Below are 6,004 nucleotides of genomic sequence, written 5' to 3' on the forward strand. Positions count from 1 at the left end.
CATGGTCTTTCCTACGGAAGAGATGTGGACACAGGGCAATGACTGACATCTCTCACTCTGTCTCAGTTTCAGAATGCTTGTAGGGCAGGGATTCCCAGAGGGTGGCACTCACCCCCGGGTGGGTGGTCCATGAGATGATTTCAGGTGGCACCCCGCTTGTTTATTTTAAGAGTGACGTGCTTATGCTTCTGTGCACTGGGGAAGTATACAAGGAGGCACCAAATCTATTCACGTGTGTCATGCCTGTATATGACTGCTTAAGAGGGGGCTCAGTAACTAAAAATTCAGTCAGTAAATAGTAGCACGGGGCATTTGTTAATCGGGAAAAACATACTATGCAGATAACCGAAGTTTCGGAAGTGCTGTTGTGGAGAATACCAGCAATTTTACAGAGGCTTAAACTGGGGACTTGCCTATAATGACAACACACACCCTCAGCCTCATTAATTACCAAAGAAATGCAAACTCAAATTAGGATGAGATACAATTTTTCACCTTTGAGACTGGTAAAGGTTATGAAGATTATGTGTTCTCACTTCGGCAGCGCATATATTAGATTTAGAACGACACAGAGGATTGGCATTGTCCCTGGGTACAGATGACAAGCAAATTCATGGTAAGTCTCCCGTGGGGCTGTTGCACGAGTGATCAGGTTGGTGTTCTTGAGGACAGGAGCTCTTTTTTTGAGATGGCAATAGGAGAAGAGTAAGTAGAAATTCTGTCATCCTGAATATTAATTGGAAAAGTGACTATAAATTCATTGTGGGGCGACCCGAGCGGGTGGAGGCCGGTGGCACTGGCAGTGGAAGAATTCACCCCAGGCAGCACGAAGGACACAGAAGTTTATTGAATACAAGGAAGCAGCCGGGCAGGACAGCGAGGGAGAGACTGTCTGCCAGGAGGCAGTGCTGGGGGGCTGTGGTTCAGGTGGGGAGTGAGGAGGTATGGGAATGTGTGGAATTTTCCATTTTTGGTACCGGTGCGCGGTTGTAAGGGGCCCATTGGTCAGCTAGGGCTCGCGGCTGTTTTGAGGTGGGTCGGCGGACGGATCTGTCTGCATTCAGCCCCGTGGTCACTGCTGATAGAGCCTGAGAGGTCTGTACTCGCGGGTGATCCTTGCCCCCTGCACAGCCCTTCTACCCCCCTCGGCTTCCAGGGCTCACACCAGCAGCCTAAAAGCTGCCTTTACATTGATGATGTAGTTTAAATATAAATATTTCCTAGTTTTTTCCACTGAAAAGACCTATAAATAATGACTGATGCAATAGAAATAAACACCTCGAATACCTTAACTGACGTCTCCAAATGCCATTTCCCACTAAAAGAAAAACTGGGCTCTTTGGAGAAATGGCTGATTTTATGCCTGGGACAGGAAATACAACAGACAAGATAAGCCTGGAACATCTTGTCAAACAAGAAAACAACAAAGCTATCCAAGACCACTAGACTGAGGTCCAAAAGCCTAGAAAGCCCCCAGCTTGAAGATGCTCCTGGGGGCCAAAGACGGGACGACTGGAACATCAGTAAAGACAACAGCGGAAGTGGAACAAAACACATGAGCATATTTAAAGTCCCAAATGAATTATTATACTAAAAACAATTCAAAACAAAATAAAACCTCATTGTTACCTCTAGGACACTAGTAAACCAACCCGTTTTATTATTTTTTTAAGATTTTATTTTTAAGTAGTCTCTACACCCAACGTAGGGCTCGAACCCACAACTCTGAGATTAAAAGTTGCATGGTCCACTCACTGAGACAGCCAGGCCCCCCTAAACCAAATCATTATTTATTTATTTTTTAAAGATTTTATTTATTTATTTTGACAGAGAGAGAGGGAACACAAGCAGGGGGAGTGGGAGAGGGAGAAGCAGGCTTCCCGCTGAGCAGGGAGCCCGATGCGGGGCTCGATCCCAGGACCCTGGGATCATGACCTGAGACAAAGGCAGACGTTTAACTGACTGAGCCACCCAGATGCCTCTCATTACTTTAAAAAGTTGGGAATAAGGGCTACTAAATGAAGCTACTAAATGAAGAAGGAATGATGGTTTAACACTATTTGCAATCATCAGCAATGGCTGCTAACTTCACAAGACGAGACATGGCCAGAAATGATGACATTTTTCCAAAGAAGACATTCAAATGACCAATAGGCATATGAAAAGGTGCTCAGCATCACTAAGCATTAGGGAAATGCAAATCAAAACCACAACGGAGACATCAGCTCACACCTGTTACGATGTCGATTATCAAAAAGGTAAGAGATAACAAGTGTTGGTAAGGATGTGGAGAAAAAGAAACCCCAAGCGCTGTTGTTACGAATGTAAACTGGGGCAGCCACTATGGAAAACAGAATGGATGTTCCTCAGAAAATTAAAAATAGAATTACCATATGATCCAGTAATCCCACTTCTTTTTTTTTTAAAGATTTTATTTATTTATTCATGAGAGACAGAGGAGGAGAGAGAGAGAGAGAGAGAGAAGCAGAGGGAGAGGCAGGCTCCCAAGGAGCAGGGAGCCCGACGTGGGACTCGATCCCAGGACCCTGGGATCATGACCTGAGCCAAAGGCAGATGCCTAACCATCTGGGCCACCCAGGCGCCCCAGTAATCCCACTTCTGGGTATATATCCAAAGTAAATGAAATTACCATCCGGAAGAGATATTTGCCCTCACACGTTTCTTACTAATACGTGCTATACCATGGATGAACCTAGAAAACATTATGTTAAGTGAAATAAGTCAGAAAAGTCCAGAAGAGGGCTAGTGGCTAGCGGGTTGGGAGGAACATAGGGAGTGATTGGTAATGGCACGGGACTTGTTTTTAGGGTGATGAAAGGATTCTGGAAATAAATAATGGTGATGGTTATACAAGTGAGAAAATATCTAAAAACCACTGAACTCTTCACTTTAAAATGGCAAGATTTATAGCACGTGAATGGTATCTCAATAAAAAATCAAAACAAAAAAATAAAAGCTCATAATGAATTTACAATAAAAAATTACTAGAACTAATGCATAAGTTTAGCAAGGTCTCAGGATACAAAGTCAATATACAAAAACCAATTATAATGTTATATACCAACAACGAACATTTAGAAAATGAAATAAAAGACAGTCCCATTTATGATAGCATCAAGAAAAATAAAGTACTTAGAAATTGAGCAAAAGATGTGCAAACCTACACACTGAAAACATGAAACATTGCTAAGGGCAATTAAAGAAGACCTTAATGTATGGGGAGATACACCAAGTTCATGGTTTGGAAGACTTAGTATTGTTAAGATGGCAGTTCTCCACAAATGTATCTGTACATTCAGTGAAATCCCAAACACAATCCAAATAGTCTTTTCTGAAAAGTCGACAAGCTGATTTTTAAGATTTATACCAAAAGTCAAAGGACTTAGAAATAGCCAAGACAAACGTTTAAAAGGGCTGTTGGAGGGCTTTCAGTACCTGATTCAAGACCTATTATAAAACTGTGGTAACAAAACAGTGATATTGCTGTGAAAATAGACATATACATCAACACAACAGAATGGAGTCTAGAAATAGATCCACACTTACATGGTCAATTGACTTTTTACAAAGCTGCCAAAGTAATTAGGTACGGAAAAGAGTCTTCTTAGTAAATGGAGCTTCAACAATTGGATATTCACATGGAAAGAAATAGCCTCTGCCCTGACCCTCTATCACACCCCTAAATTAACTAAAAGTGGATTAGAGACTGAAACACTAGCCCTAACACCATTAAACTTCTAGAAGAAAACATCAGAGAAATCTTTGTGATGTTGGGTTAGGCAAAGATTTCTTTAACAGGACACAAAAAGTGCAAAAAAATTTATAAACTGTAAATTTTATATACATAGATACATACAAACTACACAATTTAATATAAACTGTAAAAAATTAATAAACTGTACTTCATCAAGATAAAAAAAATGTTCACTAGGGGCGCCTGGGTGGCTCAGTCGTTAAGCGTCTGCCTTCGGCTCAGGTCACGATCCCAGGATCCTGGGATCGAGTCCCACATCGGGCTCCCTGCTCTGCGGGAAGTCTGCTTCTCCCTCTCCCACTCCCACTGCTTGTGTTCCTGCTCTCGCTATGTCTCTCTCTGTCAAATAAATAAATAAAATCTTAAAAAAAAAAATGTTCACTAAAGAAAAAGGAAAAGGCAAGCCACAGACTAGGAGACAATTATTTGCAAAATACATCTGACAAAAGGCTGGAATAGAGAATATAAAGAACTATTACAACTCAATTATAAGAAGACAAGCATCCAATATAAAATGAACAAAAAGATATGGCCAGACACTTCATGAAGAACATATATTAATGGCTAACAAGCACATGAAAATATGCTACACATCACTAGTCGTCAAAGCAACATCAACTAAAATGGCTAAAATGAAAAGACTGACAATACTAAGTGTTGTATAGAATGTAGAGCAATGGGACCCTTACACCTTGCTGGTGGTAGCAGAAAATGGTATGACCACTCTTGGAAGCAGAATGTTTCTTTTTCTTTTTCTTTTTTTTTTTTTTTAAGATTTTATTCATCTATTTGACAGAGAAAGAAGTAGGCAGAGCAACAGGGAGAGGGAGAAGCAGGCTCCCTGCCAAGCAAGGAGCTGGACGTGGGACTCGATCCCAGAACCCTGGGATCATTACCTGAGCCGAAGGCAGATGCCCAACCAACTGAGCCACCCAGGTGCCTCTTATCAAGTTAAACATACAGTTGTCATACAATCCAACAATTCCACTCCTGTGTGTGTGTGTTTTTTCCCCTGAGAGAAATTAATATGTATGTCCACACAAAGACAAGCCAAATGTCCATCAACTGGAAAATGGATGAACAAATAGGGGTGTATTCATAGTATGGAATACTAAGTCATAACTCAGCAGTAAAAAGGAAAGAATGGTCTAAACTTTACCAACTCTCTTAATCTCATCGAACCATAATCCATTTATCTGCAAGATGATGATAATACTTCTGTCACAGCATTTATGATAGAGGTTGAAACTGATAAAGTACATTAAAATGCCTACTCTCAACCCTGGGGGAAGATGGAAGGGAGGAATGAAATATAAATACACTTAACATAGATGAGACTCAAAAACATTATGCTAAGTTTCAGCACTCAGCCGAATACCACAAACTGCGGTCATTCATAGAAAACTCCAGAAAAAGCAAAACTATAGTGACAGAAATGACAGAAAACTGGTCATCTGGGACTGGGAGCCAAGAAAAGGGATTGACTGCAAAAGAGCAAGAGGGAACATTTTAGGGGCTCCTGGCTGGCTCAGTCGTAGAGCTTGTGACTTGGGGTTGTGAGTTCGAGTCCTATGTCGGGTATAGAGATCACTTAAAAATAAAAATCTTAAAAAAAAAAAAGATGGCATAGGGTAGAGGTTCAAGGGTCCAGGTGGAGCACTAATCATTCATTCATTCATCATTTATCATTCCTCAGCAGACATGTACTAGGTTCTGGCTGTTTGGCACTACATCAAGTACTGTGGCAGTTAAAGGGAGAAGAATTGCCACCAGAGTAAAGCCAGGATTTCCTCAAGGAGCCATGGAATTAATTACAGTGTGATGTGATCAGTGCTAGAACCAAGGGAAATCCCTCTGCAGATCAGCATGTCTAACTGGACCCAGGGTAGGGAAGGCTTTAGAGAGAAAGTCACAGGTGAGCTGGGCTTTGCTAGGTGAAAAAGGATCTCACCGGGTAGAGGAGGAAGCAGCCTGGCGAAAGAAGACACGAGAGACCAAGGAGTAACTGGGGGAATGGTGAAGCACCTGGTGTGGCTATGTCACAGAGGCCATGGGGAGGCTGGAGGGTGTCTTAGTGGGGAGAACAGAGATGGAAAGCAGGGAAGGACACAAGAACCTGGGGCAAATAGTTTAGTCAGGAGATTGTCCCAGAAAGCGGAAGTGAGAGAGACAGACAAGAAGGGAAGTCAATAGAGAGCTCATTATGGATTGGTTACCACTGTGAACCGC

General features: G+C 41.9%; 1 non-coding gene across 1 annotated transcript; it reads left to right on the forward strand.

Annotated features, from left to right (window-relative positions):
- The first annotated feature begins 526 nt into the window (after positions 1-526).
- On the forward strand, positions 527-633 carry LOC148163487 (U6 spliceosomal RNA). The gene has a single exon (XR_015769390.1). It is a non-coding gene; the product is annotated as a U6 spliceosomal RNA (small nuclear RNA).
- The last annotated feature ends 5,371 nt before the right edge of the window (positions 634-6,004 follow it).

Source organism: Eumetopias jubatus, unplaced genomic scaffold, assembly GCF_037043125.1.
Source record: "Eumetopias jubatus isolate StellerSeaLion01/CBP00866 unplaced genomic scaffold, mEumJub1_p1.0 scaffold_10, whole genome shotgun sequence".
In the NCBI taxonomy this organism is placed as follows: Eukaryota; Metazoa; Chordata; class Mammalia; order Carnivora; family Otariidae; genus Eumetopias; species Eumetopias jubatus.